We start from the raw sequence: 23,311 nt of genomic DNA, 5'->3' as shown, positions 1-23,311 counted from the left end.
GTTGGCCCAGGATCGAGCATTGTTTCGTTCTGCTGTGCATGGGGTCGCTATGAGTCGGTTCCGACTCGATGGCACCTGACAACAACAACAACAACAACCTTATGGTATTGTTGAGAGGACTGAACGATGTATATCGAACCCTTAAGCTGGTACCTGATTAATAATGTATACCCTATAGATGTTAGCTGGGAGCACGATGGCTCTAGAGGATAAGCATTGGACTTCTTGAACCACAAGGTCCTCGGTTCAAGCCTACAAGCTGCTCTGTGGGAGAAAGATGAGGATTTTTTGCTACTGCAATGATTTATAACCTCGGAAACCCTATACAGGGTTGCTGTGAGTCAGAACTGACTCCACTGGACTTAACAACAACATAGATGTCAGCTATCATTACTGTGACTGTAGACACCATAGGAAGAATCTGGTTGTTATCTTTCCCACTTCAATATTCCTTTCTCCATGAAAGTCTCCATGAGGGGCCCTGCAGACCACCTGGTAAAATCTGCCAAGCACCCAGTCCCTGCTCAAACACCAGGTTTGATTATTGGTAGAAAGATTGCTTATCAGGTATAATCATTAGGTGTCTTGTTCTCTTTCTTTGCTCCAACTTCTAAAGTTGCTCTTGGTCCCAAAAAACCGAGCCAGAATCAAAAGGAAACCAGCAAAGGCCGGAGTCCTAGACGTAAGGCCCCAAGACACAGAGCATTGGATATGAAAAGACAGTCTTGAATTTCCTATTATGAAAATATAATGCTGAAGGTCTTGGGGACACTTGTTTTTTTGGTCACTCTGTCCTCCTGCTGCGCTGTATTACGACATTGCAGCATTGGTGGCTATGTAACTTGGTGGTACTTTTCTAAGCATTTCCACAGTACTGGTAGAGCCTCTCCTTAGTGGGGAATTGTCCTCTTGAAGTCATGTCCTTTCAGAAGCCACTAGCCCCTGAGGTCTCTCCCTGGATGGAGGGATCCTTGACAAGATTGGCAGACCTGGGCTTTCAACTGCTGTCTCCAACCTGCAGCCAGAGTCTTCCCAGTCGTGAAGACCTCCCACCAGCTGCCTTGTCGACACTTCATCACCCCCTACACGCCCACTCTGCACTCTGGCCTGACAGTGTGATTTGTACACAGGTGTCCAGGAGGCTGTGGTAAGCTGCCTGAACAAACAGACGCGGGAGCCTGCTGATGAGAGCTTGTGCGTGACCAGCCGTCGGCCCCCACAGCTCCTGAAATCCTGCAACTTGGATCCCTGCCCAGCAAGGTAAGGGCCTCGTGGCTGCCCTACCCAGGAGCCATGTGCATAGCTGGGTGCATCTTTCCATGGGCAAGCCCGGGACGCTTATTGTTACCCAGTGTTTTGAAAACCAATTAGCATCAGTTCAAACTTATAGTCAAATCCACTTAAATTTAATTGAAACCAGGGCTCTGAAATTCCAACCCAGTGTTCATGCACAGGCTCCAGAAGGCTCTGTGCCCTGAACTGAGCCGGTATGCGCACGTGCTGTCTCCGGAAGGGAACATGCACTGACCCAGATGCCTTGGTCTCTGCCACCCTCCAGCATGTGTCCCACGCCCTCACCCCACAGTCAGGAATTGGCTTGTAGACTGCAGGGCATAGGGAACTGAGGCATCTGGGTGGTAAAACTGATCCACTGTGAAATCTGTATGCACACAGCGTGCAGATGTATTATAGCATGCTCTAGGGTGAGTGTGCCATTCCACATGCGTAAAATCAGTTGGAGCATTTCATCACTGAGTCCTGCCTGCATCTCATTATTACCCAAATTTCAGTCTTAGTTAATCAATCCAATCACTTCTTCAGTCCACACAATTTTATGGTGTCATGAGAGACTTGTTGTAAGATTGTCATTTGCAGCAAATCTCTGTAGAAGCTAAACCGTCTTATCACTATTCTGGTTTGGAAAGCAGACGTTTAAAGGGCCAAAGCCTGACTTTACAATCTGTGGGTGAGCTGAAGACTATTGCTAGTTAAGGTCATGCCTTTGCTGTGAAGAGAAATACTATTTGAGTGACTATTTTCTTTTTCTGCAAAATGTATCTTATAAGAAGCAATGCATTACTTTCAGGCCTTAGTACTTTCCCTGGTCAAGCTTGTATTATTTTCACCTGACCCGATTCCTTTCTTTGGAACCCAGAGAATACAGAATTCATGCTTCCCCAGATCAGACCAGGGCACTGTAGTGACATTTATGCTGGTCACCACAGTTGTCCAGAATATTCATTTGAATGGTGGACCTGGGATTCCCTCTTCAAAGGAAGGAGTAAAGAGAGTCGCGCATGGCAGATTCTCCAAGTAAGAGAGTCTGCTGTCTCACCCGTGAGAACATCAGTAAAGTGGAGTCAAGGGCAAGACCCAGAAAAACCTAGATCCAGTGCCTGGAATCCTGTAGCACATCTTTTTTTTTTTCATCCCTGTCCCCCGGTTCCATATCTGTGACCCAGCCTGGTGTCTCTCCAGATGTGTGAACCTGAGACTTGACTGCATGGGTAAAGAACACAACCCCTTCTGTTTAGTTACCTGTCCTCAGTACTATCAAGTCTGTTCCAAGTCATGGCAACCGTAGGACAGGGGAGAATTGCCCCGCTGAGTTTCTTTCAAGGCTGTAAATCTTACAGAAGTAGACCACCTGCCACATCTGTTAGCAGTCTTTTGTTAGCAGCCAAGCTCTTAGCGACAGTGCCACCAAGACTCCATATTTCACTACAGTCCCCCCATACAGAAAGAAGCACAGTGGATTCAGCATGGACGGCCTGCAAAGGCCTTGACTAAGAAGTCAGGATGCCTGACTTCTCATCTTAGTTCTCACCAACCAACTGTGTGGCATTGGGCAAGATGTCTGCCTTTTCTGTTTCCACATTTGCAAAATGAAGTGGTTGTACTAGATGAGCTGAAGCTGAGGTCCTGACATCCTGCTCCAATAGCCCGTGACTCTGCATCCTTGTTTAGAGAGAGCATTCGGATGCTTCGGATGCTGCTTTGTGCTGATAAGCATGTCATTTCTATTCTACTTATTTACCTGTAACTTTACAAATGACAGGAGGCTCTTTCTACCACATCCCCAGGTTTTCATGACATCCAAATGCTGCAATGAGCTGAAGCAAAGGCTGAAAATTTAGTCCTTGGGATTAGATGAATTTAAAGATTTTTAAATATCTGGAATTTAAAGCCCCAAGGATTAGTGGAACTGTGGGTTAAGCACAGGGCTAGGAACCACAAGATCATTGGTTCAAATCCCCCAGCTGTTTCTCAGTAGAAAGATGAGGCTATCTGCTGCCATAAAGATTTACAGTCTGGAAAACCATATATAGTAGTTATTTTGTGCCGTTGAGTTGATTCCGACCCATAGCAACCCTGTATAGGGTTTCCAAGGAGCAGCTGGTGAGCTTGAACCACAGACCTTACAGTTCAAACAGCTTTGCAGTCTGGCACATTAACCCACAGTGCTACACCAGGAGTAGGGTCACTATTCATTGAAATCGACTTGATGGCAGTGGATGTTGTTTGTTTGTTTGTTTGTTTTTTGCCAACCTACCCCTTACTTGGACAGCATAAGAAATAGGACACAAGCTATAACCTCCCATCCCAAAGTACTAACTGTGGTGCAAATTGCATCACTTCAGTCTACTCTTGTGATCTTTTATTGACTTGTGGACAAGGACCATTGTTGAGCTAAACATTGTCCATCTGTTCCAGATCAACTCAGTTCTCTGATTTTCCACCAGTCAACCGTCAGTTTTAAAGGAAGGTCACAGCCAGCACTACACAGCTGAGCATTGTAGAATGATTCTAAGTAAAGCAATGGAGGGGTGGTCACGTGTAACTTGCTTTCTTCAGCAAAAGTTGGAGTTGATTTCCTTCTTGACAGTGAGAAGTGGATAGAGTTGTAGCTGCTGAGGAAACTTCTGCTCTGGTATCTGGGAAATGATTTCTTCTCAGGAGGATTGGCATGAGGACGCTGCATATGGTAGGAGTATACTAGTGTATTGTTTTCCCATCATCCTCTGTTCTGTTAGAGGTAATTTAGAGTTTTAATTCACAATTGTGGTTCTTCATGAGGATCCCTGGTGGCACAGTGGTTAAAATGCTTCAGTGCTAACCAAAAGTTTGTGGTGGTTATGAATTGGGCTGCTAACCTCAGGGTCAGCAGTTGGAAACTACCAGCTGTTCTGCAGAAGAAAGATGAGGCTTTCTGCTCCCATAAAGATTTACAGCCTCAGAAACCCTGTATAGGGTTTCTATGAGTTGGAACCAACTCCACGGCACATAACCAACCACCACCATCACCAGCTGCTCCGAGGGAGAAGGATATGGCAGGCTGTTCTGTAAATATTTACAGCCTTGAAACCCTGTTGTCATCAGGTGCCATCGAGTCGGAACCGACTCATAGCGACCCCATGCACAGCAGAACGAAACAATGTCCGATCCTGGGCCAACCTCACTACCGCCGCCACACTTGACGCCATCAATGATGCTACCTGGCTGATCCATCTCGTTGGGGGTCTTCCTCTTTTTCTCTGACCCTCCACCTTACCCAACATGACATCCTTCTCCAGCGACTGTTCACTCCGGACAATGTGTCCAAAGTATGAGAGACGAAGCCTAGCCATCTCTCTATGAGTCGGAACCGACTCCACGGCACACCACCACCACCAGCTGCTCTGAGGGAGAAGGGTGTGGCGGCCTATTCTGTAAAGATTTACAGCCTTGGAAACCCTACAGAGCAGGTCCTTCTACCCTGCCCTGTAGGTCACTGTGATTCAAAATCAACTGGATCGCAGTGGGTTGGGTTTGGATGTTTGGTTTTCCTCATGCTTCAGTATTCTCTCTACAGTTTTGTGTGTTTTCCAGTTGACCTGCTGTTTCTATATACTGTCTTTGGATCTAGGTTGCTAACAATAGCTTCTCCCCCCACGACCGCCTCAAAAGAAGAAAAAGAAAATCATTTTCTGTGGGACATAAATGCCCAAGTCTTGATCACTGGGCTTTTATGTTTCTAAGAAGTGCCCCTGGGTAAGATCGATCGTTTTCCCCAGAGGTTGTGCATCCCACAATCAGTGCTTGTTGTTAGCAATTGCCATTAGATTGATTACCACCAACGTTTTGATTAGTAGTTGAATGCTTAACCATTTTCCTTATGGCTTAATCTTCCTCTCTGTATTCTTAGCACCTAGACACATAGTAAGCGCTTACGGACTAAAGTATAAAGGACAAGGGGCAAATTTACAAGTAGCAAGTTCAGCCTGTATTAATTGATGAGAGCTGGGAAGACCCCTTTGTTGTCTCTTTGACTCTGCCTTCTGTATCACATTTCAACCACCTGTTGATGCTGAAAATACCATTATTAGAGTTTCCTCCTTCAGCTGAAGACTTTAAAGATTAATTTAATACATAACTATCTTATGGTAATAACCCTTTATGTTATGTTAGCTTTGTATCCTAAAGTAGCCTCAAAGTAAGACTAGAAAGGCAAATGTTAAAGGAAGGGATGAGTAGACAAGATAGAGATTGAACAAGCCATGAGCATCATCCATAGAGATGGGAAGTACCAAATTGAGGAGAGATGTTAATCCCTTAGCATTTTAGCCTAAAATTGACCATGAGGCATTAGGATCGTGTTTACTTGTGAGCTGTCAGTGAGAATTGTGCATCAAAGTTAATAAAGAAGTTATTAATACAAGGCAGAAAAATCATTCTAAATACCATTACCATCTTCTAAGTAATCCATCTCAGGAAGTCATGCTACCCAACCACCCTCCATGGTGAATTACACTGGCTCAAACGAAAAAGATCCAAAAATGAAGCTAGGATCTGTCAGTCGGAAAACAGGCTGCCTAATGTCCCCACTAAGACAGGTTTCTAGGTGTTTTAATTATATAAACAATGCATAAATATCCTCATTCAGAAAAACTCAAACTTAGAGGTAGTCAGCACAATATTCTATAATCCACCCCCTTTCTCTCCCCAGAGATGATCACTCTTCATGGTCAATGATATATGCATACCTTTCCAGACCTTTTCCTATTCATTTGTGTATATATATAAGTGCTTAGTATGTTTTCTTTTGTAAGTAGGATCATACTGTATATGATGTTTGGCAACATGCTTTTTTCACTTAGCAGTGTGCACTAACCAATACCAAAACCAATTGCCACCAAGTCAGTTCTGACTCATGTTATTGTTGTTAAGTGCCTTCGAAGTCAGTTCCAACTCATAACGACCCTGTATAGAGTTTCCAAGGAGTAGCTGGTGAATTTGAACTGCCAACCTTGCGGTTCATTCTGACCTTGGGGTCCAGTGCATTATCCCACAGCGCCACACCAGGCATGACAGAGTAGAACTGCCCTACAGGTTCCTAAGGCGGTTAGTCTTTATGGAAGCAAACCACCTCCTCTTTCTCCCATGGAGCGATTGGTGGGTTCAATTCGACCTTTGGTTTAGCAGTGGAGTGTTTAACGACTGTACCATGAGGTCTTCTTTCTACATCCTTGAGAATACCAAAATGATAGCACCATCAGATTGATTGAGACCTATGTTCAAATCCCGCTCTGTCAGGGTTTAGCTATGTGGCCTTCAAGAGATCATGTACCTTTTTGAAACTTGAGTTTCCTCATTTTTAAAGTAGGATCAATTACTTCTCACTCAGAATTCTTGCGAGAGTTCTGTGAGATGGGATATACAAAATACAAATCAAGTACCTGGCACATAGTGTTGTTGTTGTTGATACATTAGTGCCGTCGAGTTGATTCTAACACTGAGGTTGTCAATTTTCATGGGAGCAGAAAGCCTCATCTTTCTCCCGCAGAGTGACTAGTGGGCTCGAACCACCAAGCCTGTGGTTTGCAGTCCATTGGTTATCCTATAGTGCCACCATGCTCCCGACCTGGCACATAGGAGAAACTCAAAAAAAGAGAACTCTCTTCTTCTTTCATTTTTGCTCATTTAATTTTGCTTTCCTTTTGCTAATTTAAAAGAAAACACAATTTTTCTTTTTTAAACTCAGGACTTAAAACAATTTAACACAAGTTTGATGAGATTTTATCATTTATTCAACTAAGTCTTTATACTTAAGCTTCAAATAATCAACTATAATAGGCCAAATGATTACCATTTACCCTAAAACAAAGATGAGTGGTAGGGATGTTAGATTAATGGAAACAGAACAAACAGAATGCAAATAATGAGACTGTTGGCACATTGTGAAAAATATAACCAGTGTCATGGAGCAATTTATTTAAAAAAAGTGTTCCTTGGGAACCCAATTTGCTATGTAAATGTTCACCTAAAATGCAATAAAATAGTAAAAATAAATAAATAGGATTAAGCTTCACTTGACGGTCTTCCTGGTTTATAATAACTGTGACATGAAAACCCCAAAGAAAGCTAGAAAAAACTACCTTAAAAATAAAAATAAATAAAAATTTAGGAGTAGGGCTGTTATTAATTATAAGCATTTGATAGCTTGGCCAGTGTGTGTTGAAAAGATTTGGTAAACGTATGAGGAGGAGGGGAAAGAAATAAGGAATGAAAGCCAGATGGCTGAAAATGAAGGAAATTCCAGGCAATTTCTGCAGCTTTGTTCTAACATACTTTTTAAACTAAACTTTTATTTCTGTGCAACAGAGAACAGCTGAGTGGTACAGAATAGATAAACAGTGAGGAAGAAAAAAAGCTCCTAGTTCCAGGAACAGTGCTTGCTTTCTGTTCCACTCCCACCTCCACCCCCACCGTAGTCTTTTTTTCTCAGACCCGTAGTGGTTCTTAGAACACGCAAAAACTGTAAAAGAAGTTTGAGGATTCCTATTTGAGAGGAGAGAGTTAAGAAAAATGGCTTAAAGGTCAGAGTCTCATCTTTAAAAGCATACTTCAGGATGCCAATTTTATTGTCCACTAACAAAACCCAGGCGTACAAGCAGCAAATGATTTCCAATTTCCAATTTTCTTTTATATTAGCCTCAAATGGCTGGAGCAGAAAGGTGTTGCCGTTTAGCACAACCATGTTTTCATTTATTTGATGCAACTTTCAAATCATTGCAGGCACCTCCCCCGCTGACAACTTGTTTTAAGGGCTCCATTAATTTTCTGCTGTGCTCTCATACTGTATGTGTCCACATACTGCCTTCTGGCTCTGCCCTTACCAACTTGTCAGTGCTCAGAGCAAAAGTACACCAAAGCGCACTGGCATCCACAGATATTAAGTCCAGATCTGGAGGCCAGGTTCAGACACCTTTGGAGAGTGAGTGCTGTCATTGCTGAATTCTTGCAGGGTAAATCCAGGTGTATCTTCATTACCTCTTTGTTCTTTCACTGATGGGTGGGCTGCAACAGAGGGACCTGCTAATACCTGTTTCTTTACTGGTGGACCTGACTGGCCCAATGGGAACCTCTGTTGTTTTTTGGCCTACAAATGTGTTGGCCCGGTGATCAGAATTATCTCCAACAGGATTGTGACAACAATAAAGATAAAAGTCACGTATATGTTTGGCTCATGGCAAAATTCTTCACTTTTCCTAAAGACAGCAATTCCCATGGTTATATATCACCTGTGTGGCACTGTGGGTTTAATGCTCTGGACTGCAAAGTCAGTTTGAACTATAAGGTTGGCAATTTAAGCTCACCAGCTGCTCCTTAGAAACCCTACGTAGGATCACTATGGGTCAGAACCAGCTTGACAGCACTTACCAACAATGTCAACCTCAAACTTGTGTGAAATGGTGATATTAGAAATGCATAGGTTTACTTGTTGCATGAACCTGAGGTAACTAAACATCAAGCAGTTCTGTCTTCCCAAAAAATAACCTGAAAGCACATGCTCAAAAGATGGAAACACTTGCTTCAGGAAAAAAATACTCAGTTAAATAATGAGAAACTTTGGAGGTTTCTTGGCATGCATGTCATTGGGCAGCCCCTTATCACCTCCCTGGCAAAAGTACCTATGTCCTTATGCAGACAGTTGATTGAAATTAACTTTGTCCATAAAAAAGAGGTAGAAAATATTTTCATATATTAAGTTAAAATGCAATCATCTCCAGCACCCTGTGTACACAGTAGCATGCTTGGTTTAGATTCTCCGAGATAACCAGAAGACAAATTCAAAGGAACCACGGTGGCACAGTGGTGAAGAATTTGGCTGCTAACCAAAGGTTGGCAGCTTGAACCCAGTCAGATGCTTCACAGGAGAAAAGTCTGCTGGTAAAAACTACAGCTTAGAAAACCCTACGGGGAATTTCTATACTGTCACATGGACTAACTGTGAATCAAAATTAACTCAACAGCAGCTAGGAACAAAGGGAGTTCAGAGTCAGTGGAAGGTGAAGATTTCAAAATAGCAACTGCTGTGACTCAGGCAAGCATTGGGTTCTATGGGAACTGAAGCTTAGGGATGGCTTCCTGGAACACACAAAGCCTGTGTGAAATCTTAAAGGGCCAGTAGGACTTACTCAGGTGAAGAAAAGAGAGGAGAGATGTTGCTGTCAGAAGTGAAAGCTTAACCACAAAGAAAAGGCCAGGAATTGGAAGGCAGTGTTCGAGGGTGGGCAGGGGCCAGATCCCAGAGAGCCGAATATGCAAAGTTGTTTGGACTTGGTCCCCTGTAGGCAATGCAGACCCATTCAAAGGGGTTGAACGAGGGAGAGGAAGATCAGATTTGTTTAAAGGTGGATGCTCATCCAAGTGAGCTGATGTCCTTAAGTTGTGGCTAGCTTTTTAAAAATTCTTATAGGTATTTACTCTTGTTCTAATGGAGAGTTCTAGATAAATTTTGTGATTTGTGTAATCTGAAGTTTTGGTGTGTCGCTGTGGGATCAGCACTGGACTGCTAGCCACGAAGTTGGCAGTTCAAACCCACCAACAGCTCCTCAGTGTGTTTGAACTATACAAATGTCACGATGAGTCACACGGACTCCATGACACTGAAAAGGAATAACTGTGTCATCTGTACCATTCCATTTTCATAGAAAAATGACAACCTCTTGTCTTAGGAGCGTTAGCATTTGTTCCCCTGTGATCAACCCCGTGTAATGCTGACTCAGTTGACCCACCTGGCATGAAGGTGAGTGAGGACTACAAGTCAGAGAGCTAGTGGGAAATGTAGCTGGATGATCCTAAAGACACCCCCTGGCTGTTGTAACATCCTGGGATTCTTTTGAAGATGTGAAGCTCTTCAAAAGAGAAAAAAGTATTTTCTTTTAGAAAAATACTTTGAGTCAAGTTTAAGTTCCAGGGACAAAATAAACAACTGTGTGGTGCTGTGGGTTAATGCGCCAGACTGCAAAGCCGTTTGAACTGCAAGGTCAGAGGTTCAAGCTCACCAGCTGCTCCTTGGAAACCCTATACAGGGTCGCTATGGGTTGGAATCAACTCGATGGCACTTAACAACAACAACAACCTTAGTCACCAAAAGGAGTTCTGGTAGCGTAGTGGTTATGAATCAGGCTGCTAACCTCAAGGTCAGCAGTTCAAAACTATCAGCTGTTCCATGGGAGAAAGATGAGGCTTTCTGCTCCTGTAAAGATTTGCAGCCTCTAAAATCCTGTGCAGGGTCACTATGAGTCTGAACCGCCTCCACTCCATGGTACTTAACAATAACAACATTAGTCACCAAACAAGTACTAGATTTAAATATTAATTCGAGGGGTGTGGCTACTCTCCAGGTAACCTGGTTTATTTTCCTTAAAAAAAATTTACATGAGAACATTCATGCCAAAAGGCTGGTTAGTTATTGAGATTCTGAATACATACCTTAATGGTTTGTGTTGTTGTTAAGTACCATTGAGTGGAGTTGGTTTCTATGCATGTTGTTGTTGTTGTGAAGTGCCCTCAAGTTGGTTCCAACCCATAGTGACCCCCCATAGGGTTTTCCAAGGAGCAGCTGGTGAGCTTGAACTACTGACCCTGCAGTTCAAACAGCTTTAGAGTCGGGTGTATTAGCCCACAGTGCCACACCAGGACTCCTTCCTATGCATAGAGACCCTGAATAGGGTTTCCAAGGAGCAGCTGGTAAGTTTGAATCACCGATCATGCAGTTCAAACTGACCTTGTAGCTCAGTGCACACCAGGACGCTTAATGGTGTGTATTCATGTGCGAAGGATACAGACATTCTGCAACCCTCTATTCAGAATTTTATGATACTTTTTTTAAGACAACTAGATTTTCTCTCCATTAAACCAGCCTGGTGTGATGCTATAAGATAAGCACTGGACTGATAACCAGGTCAGCAGATGAAACCCATCAGTCACTCCTCAGAAACCCTATACAGGGTTACTGTGAAACAGAACCAACTTGAAGGCACTTAACAACAACAAACTGACATTGGACAGATGTTGGTTGGATGGCAACTTGGTGCCAGATACTGTGCAGGGGGGTTTGAGTGAGACCCACTTTCTTTCTTGAAGCAGGCTGCCATCTTGGATAGCATTAAAGCTAAATGTTCCATAAGCAACCTCCTGCACTCCTCACTGCTTGGAGAACTGGTGTATCTCTGTACCTGTCATCAAGCCCATTGCTCGTAAGCACATGGGGGTGGAAATGCCATCATCAATTAACTTTCTGCTGTGACTAGGATAATGAAACATGGTTTTTACAGCTCAAAATGTCCAGTTTACAAACCAGTCAATAGAACTAGAGGGGAGAGTCCCAAGTCAATTGCCCAATTTTTTTTTTCTTTTAATCCTATAATAGAGAGCCCTGATGAACTAATTTAAGATCAGGCAATGCTTTGGCCAAAGCTTTGTTGTTGTTATTGTTGTTAAGTGTTGTAGGGTCAGTTCTGACTCATAGTGCCACTGTATAGGGTTTCCAAGAAGCAGCTGGGGGGATTAGAACCATTGACCTTGTGATTAGCAGTCCAGTGCTGATCTTACAAAGCCACACAAAGCTTTGAAGCTCACCAGCCACTCCTCGAAATCCCTGTAAAGAGTCGCTATGGGTCGGAAGCTACTTGATGGCACTTAACAACAAGTGGACTCCTGGTTTGGCATTGTAGGATTAGCGCAACTGTGAACCACAAGATCAGCAGTTCAAATCCCCTAGCTGCTCTTTGGAAATCCTATACAGGGTCACTATGAGTCAGAACTGACTCAAAGACACTTAACAAGTGTACTCAATGGGAGCGCAGTGGACCCATAGGAAAAGCACTGGACTGTGAACCACAAGTTTAGCAGCTTGAGCCTACCAGCTGCTCTAAGGGAGAAAGATGAGGGTTTCTACTCCCATAGATCTAAAGCCTCAGGAAACCCAAGGCAGGGTCACTAACAACAAGTGTACTGACTCAGGAGTTCTGCTGGTGCCGTGGGTTTCAGTGTAGGGCTTCTGACTGCAGACTTGTTAAGACCCAGCAGAAAGATGAAGCTGTCTTCTCTTGTATAGATTTACAGTGTCAAAACCCTTATAGAGCAGTTCTAGTCTGTCTTAGAATGTTGCTATAAGTCAGAATCGACTGCAGGACCGTGGAAAGAGTGTCCAGTGCCTTCTTTGGGGATTTTGATCAGAATACCTCATGTGCAAATTGAGATAAAATGTTTTTCCATTGGCTTAGAGTTAGAAATATGCTGTTACTATGCCCTTTAAATTTGGAAATCAAAAAGTAGAAACAAGACTTTAGAAAGAGAAAAAGAGACGTTTAAGCAACATGAATATGAGGGAGCGAAAAAGAGAATGTACTGATTTGTGCCCAGTAATCTGGGGGATACAGTTCAGGAACAGTTCATCCTTCTGAAAATATTATTCCTGTCATGGCGCCAGCCCAAAGCCAGGCAGTTCTTAGGTTATCTGCCACGGCTGCAGAAAGTTCGGTCACAAAGCCCAGCCCAGCCTGTCACTTCCTTCCCGATGGTGCCTCTGTTGCTCTTTCCCTTTTGCTTTACTGTTGCCTCCTCTTCATCATCTTGTCTGCCTTTAACTGGGCTGCAGTGAATGTTGGTGTTTGTATTGATGACACAAAGAATCCTACAGAAAGAGCAACTGTCAGTGGATTAACACAGCTCCCAGACCCTATAGATACTCGTTGCTTTCTAATGGGGCATGAAACTTGAGCTGCAGTATTGTCATCCCTGAGACCTAGATGGACTCAGTGCATAGACTGCATGTTGGAATACCTTCAGGTGGTATGTTCTCTAGAACTCAACACAGTTTGCACAGGTCTTCAGTGGATGCACATGGAGGTCTGTCTGACTGGCCAGACAAGCTGCCCATGTGATTACAAGAGCCAGAAAATCTTTGCCCAGGTTGCCTAGAGCTTTTCCAAAAAGTGGTGTTAAATACTGAAGACATGGTTTGTCTTAATGATGCTCATTCTTCTGGAAATGGTTGCTCTTGAACTCAACATGGATGTTTTTTGTTTGTTTGTTTTTAACCAGACACCGTATTCGTTTTTCTAGTAGCTATTTTGTCAGCATTTGAGAATGGAGTGACTTCAGGAATCACAAGGAAATGGGAATACTCAAGCTAAATATTCCTCACAAGAAATAAGGAGACTTTCTGGAATATGGGGAGGTCATGGAGTCCTGGTGTGATGCTGTATAATTAGCACTAGACTGCCAGCTACAAGGTCAGCAGTTCAAACCCACAAGCCGCTCTTTGGAAACCCTATACAGGGTCACTAATGAGTTAGGACTGACTCAATAGCACTTCACAGCAGCATGGGTTTTTTAAGTCAGTCAGGTATTAGCATTCTCATTTGCTGTGTGACCTTGAATCTACTAGCTTAACCCCTCTGAGACTCAGTTGTCATTATCTGTAAAATGAACACAGTTATCCTGATCATAGAGTGGAGTTGTAAAGAGCATTGTATAGATAAAGCACTTGCCAATTCTTAGCCCATAGAGTAGAGATTCAAAAAAGTAGGGGACTACTGTCCCTCTTGGCTCCCTATGTAGGACGTGATACGTTATAAGGAGAGACCATCAATGTACTTTTCACTCATCCCAGTTTATTTGTAAATTTCCTTAGCCAGTTAGTGTGGGAGCAGAGGGGAAAGGGGAAAGGTTAGATAGAATCTGGCTTCATACCAGCTTCACATACAAGCCTTTGCAGGTCCCTTAGGCAGGTCTAGAACAGGAAGCAGGGCAGTAGGTTCCCAAAGCATGCTGAGCCTGCAAAAGAGAACCTGTTGGGATATGCCATTTGACTTTGGCACCTAATCCACTAAGAGATCATGAAATGATGGGGTGGGGACAGTGGAAACAGAGTCCAAATGTTTCTAAAAGTTTATTTCCTGTTCTGCTGTAAATGAAGGAAGTGAGGCCCTCAGGCAAGTAAGTCCAGTGCTGAAAATGAACAGCTGTGTCCTCAGGAGCAGGAAAATCTGCTGAGTCAGGAAGAAGGCAGGGGATTTATGTAAGTTAGGTTGTACCTAGCCATGTTCCTCCTCAAATACTTGTGGCAGGGAGGAGGAGAGGAGAAAAGGGAGGAAGGAAGAAGACAGTGAAGGAAATAAAGACAATCCAGCCCATGGCATGGATAAGGTACAGGGCATCTTACTCCCATATTCACTCATCTTCACAGTCCTTCTTTGAACAGAATATGGGTTTCCTGACGGGCTTCCATTTATATGCCAGGAAGAGTGCTCATCAATTTACACACATTCTCTGCTAGTAATTGATTTATTTTTCTTCAATAAAGTTACATAAACCAAAAAAAAAAAAAAAATTTAAACACATTATTTTGTTTGATCTTCCACAATTTTATAAGGATAATACTATCCCTATCCTAATTTGACAGCTGAGGAAACTGAGTATTTAAAGGACTCATATGACTAGCAGATGTCAAATACTGGTTTGGAACAAGGTTTGTGGTACTGTGGATGAAGCACTGGACTGCAAGGTCAGTTTGAACTGCAAGGGCGACAATTCAAACTCCCAGCCACTCCTTGGAAACCCTCTACAGGGTCGCTGTAAGTTGAAACCAATTCAGCAGCACTTAATAACAACAGCAATGTTTAGTCTAAGAAGTCATGTGATGCACTCGTTAAACTGCTTGGTTGCTAACTGAAAGGTCGGTAGTTATACCCAACAGCCACACCACAGAAGAAAGATGTGGCTATCTGATTCTGTAAAGATTCTTCTTGTGGTTATGTATCATCGAGTTGATTCCGACTCCTAGTGACCCGATTTAAGGTTTCTGAGGAGCAACTTGTGGATTTGAACCAGTGACCGTACAGTTAAAATTGACCTTGTGGTTCCATGCTTATCCTACAGTGCCACACCAGGAGATTACAGCCTTGAAAAATCTCTGAGGCAGTTCTACTTTTTTTGATAGGGTCATTATAAGTTGGAATAAACCTGATCACATGGATGTTTATGTTTATTCCAAAGTAATTACTATGATCTTGTGGTTTCATCTTTCCTTCGATGAATGATGTTGGATGGATAATCCATGTATGGCCTACCTCATTCTAGGTATGATATTATAGGCCTAGGAATTTCTACTGTGACCAAAAAAAATACAGTTCTAGCCTCAAAGAAACACATAGCCTAGCTAACTGTGTCATAAACAAGTCAACAGACTCTTCTCTCCTCATCGCCAACAAATCACCTTCCTCTCATACTCTCAGTTACCAAGGATAGAACTGGACTTTGGATGAAATCTAGTACTAAATGAGACAGTCAAAAATTCATTAGAGCACACACTTCTCAGAGCAAAGCCAAGCATATAGGAAATGAAGCATGCTTAAAGAGGACTCAAATAAACTTAAAATGAATGTCTTAAATCCAACACTGAGCCATTAGGCAAAGTTCTCAGTTTCTAAGAAAACATTTTGTAAAGAAAACCTAAGTCATCCTGAAAGATGCAGCCTGGGCTTATGAACCTGGAAAACACTGGAGGCTGTCTTGGAGATTTGCGTCATTGCTCTGCCACTCCTGATAACTGCTGGTCTGGCTGATGCTTAGCTGATGGACTGCTCATGTTGTAAATGACCACACCACCATCACCTTAAAGACACACACACGTGCACACTCACTCACCTCCATCCCAATGCAGTCCAGGGTTCTGTCTCCTTTTCTGTGTTGCTCCCTTCTCTGACATTTTTCTAGTAGCTCTTTTCTCTCATCTCAGGCATTTATTCTTCATCACCTTGCCCTCTGACTACACAAATTCCCAGTTTACTCTTCTCTACTACTTGTGCAAGACCCTGCATTCCCATTTCTTTCAACCCTGTTTCTCCCATCCATCTCCCATTAATTTAATTTAGCTCAAGTAAGAATTAGATCAAAACTCCGCAAGCTAATTTACCCTAAAATATGTCTGATTTATACTGGTGGTGGTGGTGGTATGCCATGGAGTTGGTTCCAACTCATAGCAACCCTGCATAGAGTTTCTGAGGCTGTAAATCTTTACAGGAGTAGAAAGCTTCATCTTTCTTCCATGGATTGGCTGGTAGTTTCAAACTGCTGACCTTGAGGTTAAGCAGCCTGACTCATAACCATACTATCAGAGCTCCTTCTGACTTACATTGCAACCCGTAATTCTAAAACAATGGGTTGAGAGTCACACAATCTGGGTTAAAATTCAGTTCAGATAATTTACTATCCTTTTGCTCTTGGGTAGGTGGTTGTACTTTTCACAGCTCCATTGTCTTCATCTTTAACCTTTAGAGGGCTGCTGCGTACTTACATGCTTAGTGCTTAGCACAGTGCCAAGCACATAGTAAATAGTCAGTAAATGTAATCCCGGGTTTTTGCAAGCGTCATTTCAGGTGGACTCCTGGTGTGGTGCCGTAGGATAAGCACTGCACTGTGAAGCATAAGGTAAGCAGTTCAAACCCATCAGCTGCTCCTTATTATTGTTGTTGTTAGGTGCCATCGAGTCGGCACCGAGTTATGCACAGCGGAACGAAACAATGTCCGATCCTGGGCCAACCTAACTACTGTTGCCACACTTGAGTCCATCGATGCTGCCACTTGGCCAATCCATCTCTTGGGGGTCTTCCTCTTTTTCTCTGACCCTCCATCTTACCAAACATGATATCCTACTCCAGCGACTGGTCCCTCTTGACAATATGTCCAAAGTATGAGAGACGAAGTTTGACCATCTTGGTCTCTAAGGAGCACTCTGGCTGCAATTCTTCCAAAACAGATCTATTGGGTCTTTTGGCAGCCCATGACACTTTTAGTATTCTCATCCAACACCATAATTCAAAGGCACTAATTCTTCTACAGTCTTCCTTATTCACTGTCCAGCTTTCACATGCATATGAGGTTATTGAAAATACCATGGCTTAGGTCAGGTGCATCTTAGTCCTCAAGATGACATCTTTGCTCTTCAGCACTTTAAAAAGTTCCTGTGCAGCAGATTTGCCTAATGCAGTATGTCATCTGTCTGATCTCTTGACTGCTGCTTCCATGAGTGTTGATAGTTGTTCCAAGAAGAATGAAATCCTTGACAACTTCAATCTTTTCTCTGTTGATAAGAATGTTGTTTATTGGTCCAGTGGTGAGGATTTTTGTTTTCTTGACATTGAGATGAATCCATACCAAAGGCAGTGCTCTTTGATCTTCATCAGTAAATGTTTTAAGTCCTCTTCACTTTCAGCGATCAAGGTTGTATCATCTGCATATCGCAGGTTGTTAATGAGTCTTCCTCCAATCCTGATGCCACATTTTTCTTCATAGAACCCAGCTTCTTGGATTATTGCTCAGCATACAGGTTGAATAAGACAGCTGCTCCTTGGAAAACCCTATACAAGGTTGCTGTGGGTTGGAATCTACCCAATGACAATGATTTGAGCTTAGGAAACTGGGACTCTCACCTTTTTATTTTTTATTTTTTTCCTTAAGAAAGGAAAGACCAGCTCAGTTGCAGAGGAAAGGAGCTGCCCAGGTTAAGCCAAGAATACCTGGCCCCTAATGAGCAACCTCTATCAACTCTCCTTCCTGGGGAATACACATTTTCTGCTGCTTAAGAAAGTCCAGCTCAGTTTACCAAACATTTACTCAGTGATTGCTGTACTGCAGGCAATGAAGAGACAAACAAGTCGAGGACATAGAACCGAAGCCAGAAACTAACAGCTTTTGGAGAGGTCAATATATAACAGATCTTTTTAGTGTGGGGCCATAAAGGCTGTATTAGACAGATGATCTGTGTCTTGCAGGAATACTAAGATGAGTCGCCTAGCTCCAGTGACCACTGAGCTGCATGTTTCCTTCCTGTGGATAGCCTCTAACTAAAATTTGAATCAAATGCGTAATTAGTACATTATTTAGATACTCTCCACAGGATCCCAGTCCAGGTTTTTCAAAGACCCTTGAGGCAGACCCATCTTTGGGCCCCTTTTCATTCTCAGATGAGTCTGAAAATGCTCGAGGATCTCTTGTGGAAGAGTGTTTCCAGTTAGGCTCAATCATGCCAGTTATTAAAATGGGACAGGTGAATTTGCTATTCCGTTTTACTGCACCTCAGTTGTTACAGGCAGGACTGGGACTTGAAAACTGATCATTTGTGTGTAATTTCCATGTGTTCTCCAAGATTCAGTGCTGCCTTCAGCGAGCCCTAGGGGCTTGGGAGATTCAATAGAAGGATCTGGAATATAAAGCAACGTATTTGGGGTGCATCTTCAGGCACTGATGGAGTACTATGGAAGACAGAAGACCACTTGACTTGTGCAGCCTCAGTATCCAGGCATCTCCATAACCTGGGAAATCTCGGTGCTGTGCTCTTGGATTAGACAGTTTTACAAAGTCCTCTAAATTCCACAGCACTTGGTGTTATGTAAATGTAAGCTACAGAACTATTACTGTTTGTTAAGACTCTTGTAAAGCACCTCTCCAGCCCTTGCCACATGAGACATTTTCGAGTGTTGGTTTACAGGGCTCCACTGTCTGATCAGTTCTCCAAATGCTTGTTCACCGTGCAGATGTCCCCAGAGACTTACTTAACACAGAGAGACAGCAATGTTGAGAGATACTCAGTTTAGGAACTGAGGAGTAAGGAAAAAGTCAGGAAATGTACACCCTGACCTTTGTAACACCCCAGATTGCCAAATGTGGATTTCCCCTTTATTTACATACCAAGTGTATATGGGAGGACCCTACGGATCTTTCCAGAACACTTTCTTAAAGATAGAAAATTAAGCTTATGTATTGCTGATGCACTTACTGGGAACATTTTCTGGAGATTATTGGTTGTTGTGGGGTTTTTTTTAAAATCTCTCTGGGTGGTAAATTCCTCCATCCTCTCATCTACCAAACTTTCTTTCCCCAAGATAACAAGCCAGCAAAATCAAGAATGCTCAGAGGTTTATAATTTTAAGCTTCATCAAGTTTTGGAAAACCACAGACGGAAACTGTTATAAGCAAGGTATTTATCGATGTGAAATCCACCACAACTAGACAGATACCATTAATCAATGCTCTTTGTGAGAGGAAAACAATGCCAGAATTCCAATGTGGGGAAAGGATGATACCGGAGCCAAATCTTCCTCACAAGCACCCCACTGTCAAGCTCAATTTTGCAGCTTTTTTTTTTTTTTTTGCATAAGTTGTGGGCTGTTTCCAATTGGAGGCAGACAGTAAGGTGGCAATTTGAGGGGCAGGAAGGCTTCTGTTTCTCTCCCTTCTATTCTACCTTCCCTGCTCTAGGCACTTCTACATCCTCCTGAAGGCACATTGTGAGCACACTTAAAAACACCTCAAGTGAAAACAGGTACTATCATGCACTTTGTCTCTAGTCTAATGGGGGCTTACCCTATAATGGACCCATGGTGCAGTGAAGCGACACCACATGTGGATTGGATTGACCCTCCCTTGATCTAGACAATTAAAAAGTCTTGTTTTCCAGCTCACCCTTGCCCAGGTAACTCATCCAGCAGTGTAGTTCTCGGAACAAGTTTGGCAAAAGGTAAATTACTTTTCACCGCACAAGATCTTGCTACAGCTATGTATCTATGTAGGTGTCAAAACTGATCTGATGAATTGTGCTCTTTTCACCTGACATGCAGAAAGGTGGAGTGTCAAAGACTGGCATTATTGGTCATAATGTCTTGCTATGTTTTTTCATACTCAAATATGTAAAAAAAAAAAAAAAAAAACTCAAATATGTAAAAAAAAAAAAAAAAAAATCCATTGCCACTGAGCATTGGTGAATTCCAAATGTAACCCCTATCCAAATGTTTACACCAAACTGTAGAATGTTTGCTACTATAACATGTTTGTTATTGTTGTTAGGTACATTAAATCAGTTCTGACTCACAGAAACGCTGTGTAGGGTTTCTGAGGAGTAGCTGATGGGTTTGAACCTCTGACATTGTGATTAACAGTCCAGTGCTTATTCTACAATGCCACACCTGGATTATAACATATCGGGAGTTGACTAAGGAGTCCTGATGAATCGATGTTTAAGTACTGGGCTGATAACAGAAAGGCTAGTGGTTCAAACCCAGCAGTAGTAGCAGCTTCCCTAGCGATCTCCTGTAAAGATGATGGTTTAGGAAACTCTATGTGTGATTTCCCCTCTATCACAGGGGGTTGCTCTGAGTCAGAACTGACTCCATAGCCCTCAGCAACAGGAATAGAATAGTTTCTGAAATGGTTGCATTTTCTGAACACCAAGTGTGCCCATGCACTCACAAAAAACTTTCTTGCCTATAGAGCGAGAAGGTAAAGCATAGGGTGAGCTCCACTCCAGACCCCAAAACCCATATAACACTGATCGATCAAGACACTTGGCCACTGACTCCATAACCTTCAAGTACTACTAGGATTCCATGTTTACTGCATGCAAACAAGTAAGCTATGATTTGCTCCTACCCACATTTTATCCACCGGTTACTAAAGAAAGCTGGGCTTATTCCTTCCTGGTGACTAAGTGGTCATGGGCACATGAAGAACTTGGTAGATGTGGCATTTTCAGCACTTTTAGTGGGCTCCATTTGTGTTTTTGTTGTGGTTGGAACATTCTTCTACAGAGCCTATTCTTAATGAACCAGGTCGTCATCTAAGTGCTTAATATATTACTCAGTAATTTTCACAAAACCTAGATGAGGTCGATTTTTCAACAGTGAAGGAAAGATGGACAGAGTGGGGTTATGTGATTGCTGAAGAATACAGCCAGTGAGTGGCAAAGCCAGGATTTAAATTCAACAAGTCTGGCTCTAGATACCACATTCTGATGTGTAATAGTTTCCTGCATCTTCTTGCTTATGATAAACACTGGCCTCCATAGGATAAGCACTGGACTGTGAGCCACCAGGTCAGTGGTTCGAGTCCACCAGCTGCTACACAGGAGAAAGATGAGGCTTTCTGATCCGGGTAAGATTTAAAGCCTTGGTAATAAAGGTGGGAAACATTACTTTTCAGGGTTTTAGTTGTAGCGCTCTTAGTCGTGACAACTTGTGCAAATCACTCCATGACTTTGGCCCCTTTCTCTTCAGAGATAAAAGAGGGAATTGGACCAAATTGTATTCTGGGAATTTACAACCCCTGTCACCAAGAGAAACTCATTTGTCAAAATTTTAGGTTCTAGACAGATCTGTCAACCAAACTGCTATGTCACCCTCTGGTTTTCAGAGTGTAAAGAGGAAAGCCTATCTTTTAGTACTTATAGTTGTTGTTGTTAAGTGCCGTTGTCAGTTCCGACCCATAGTGACCCTGTATAGTACTAATAGTGAAAAATAAGCTCACCCATACAGCAGAAGTTCCTGGTGGTTCAAATGGTTAAGCCCTTGAGTACCAGCTAATACTTGGTGGTTTGAACCCACCAAGAGGAGCCTAATCCTGGTGTAGCACTGTAGGATTAACACCGGATTGCAAGGTTGGCTTCAACCTCGAGGTCCACAGTTCAAACGCATCAGCAGCTTCTTGTAAACCCTGTACAGGGTCGCTATGAGTCAGAACCAACTCGACAGCACTTAACAACAACAATAAAGAGGAGTCTTGGAAGCCACGCCAGAAAACGAGGTTTTCTTAACCAAACTATTGAAGGCCGTTTTTCCTCTTTATACCTGAGCATTAGCATTAAAGAAAGGAATTGAGTGTTTTATGCACAGTTAAGAAGATGCGTCAGTTAAAAATCTTTAGTGATTTCCAAAGATACACATATCCACTAATAAAAGGGTCTCTATGAGGCAGAATTGATGAACTGGCAGTGGGTTTTAGGGTAGGGTTTGTGATTTGAAAGTGAGGAGTAGAAGGGCAGGAGGCAAAGGAAGCAGTGTAAGAAGGGAAAAGCTGTATTCACAGAGCTTGAGGATTTTTTCCCCACTAATTTATTATAAATGAAGGTCAAGAATTAAGAATTCAGTGGACTTCTGTGCATTGTTGTTAAGTGCTATCAAGTCGGTTCCAAATCATAGCAACCCTGTATAGGGGTTTTAAAGAGCATCTGGTGGGTTTTGAACCACTGACCTTGCAGCAGGCAGTCCAGTGCTTATCCTATAGCATCATACCAAGACTCCAGACTTCCATGTAGCATGGGATAAAAAATAAACAAAATTTCTAAATAGTCTCCACAGTTGTTGGGAAGTCATATGGATTCCAACATCCTTACACAAGAATTAGGTGTTGGCTTCGCCAACTTGTTACTCTTTCTAAACTGGAAAAGTGGATAATCAGCTAAAAAGGTCAGAGCACAACTAGAAAATTCTCTGTGGCCTGGGGGCTGCTGAGCTGCATGAAGCCACACTGTTAATTATAGTGTGGGATAAAGCCAGCAAAATTAACTAGCCAAGTAGTTACTTTAATTTGTTTACAGACATAGTAAAGAGTCCAAGAAACCAGGAGTAGGACAAAAGGAACCAGGAAGACTGTTTTTCTGTGAATCTCTCTTGTAGATGAGAAATAACATTGTAGCCAACAATGACAACCACCATGCCAAGCACTAACAACTGTGCACACTAGAGGCTAGCAGGTAAGAACTCTGGAGGAACACCACTTAGGATCCAATTCTCTCTGTGTGTTACCTTGGTCAAGTTAGTTCAATTTCCACATTTTTGGATGGTAACGTCACAGTACCGATCTCTTAGGGTCCTGGTGTGGCGCTGCAGGATAACGTACTGGACTGCAAGATCAGGTTGAACCACAAGGTCGGCGATTCAAACCTATCTGCTGCTCCTTGGAAACCGTATACAGGGTCATCAGGAGTCAGAACCGACTCAACAGCACTTAAAAACAGTAACAATAACCTATCTTAGCATTGTCGTGAGGAAGTTCTGTGAAGTGCTTGTAAAAGTGCCTAGTATATAACAAGCACCCATTGTAGCTGCTGTTGTGTTGTTGAAATTATTGTAGTAGTTGTCCCCATTTAATGAATGGCGTTGATGTTTGAAGACAGTAACTTGTCAAAGGCTATAAAGCATAGGTG

General features: G+C 42.7%; 1 pseudogene; it reads left to right on the top strand.

Annotated features, from left to right (window-relative positions):
- The window catches only part of LOC102822845, a 152,507-nt pseudogene that overhangs the window by 9,481 nt on the left and 119,715 nt on the right, over positions 1-23,311 (top strand).

Source organism: Chrysochloris asiatica, unplaced genomic scaffold (genome assembly GCF_000296735.1).
Source record: "Chrysochloris asiatica unplaced genomic scaffold, ChrAsi1.0 scaffold00065, whole genome shotgun sequence".
NCBI classification, from domain to species: Eukaryota; Metazoa; Chordata; class Mammalia; order Afrosoricida; family Chrysochloridae; genus Chrysochloris; species Chrysochloris asiatica.
This window is presented reverse-complemented; position numbering and strand designations above follow the sequence as displayed.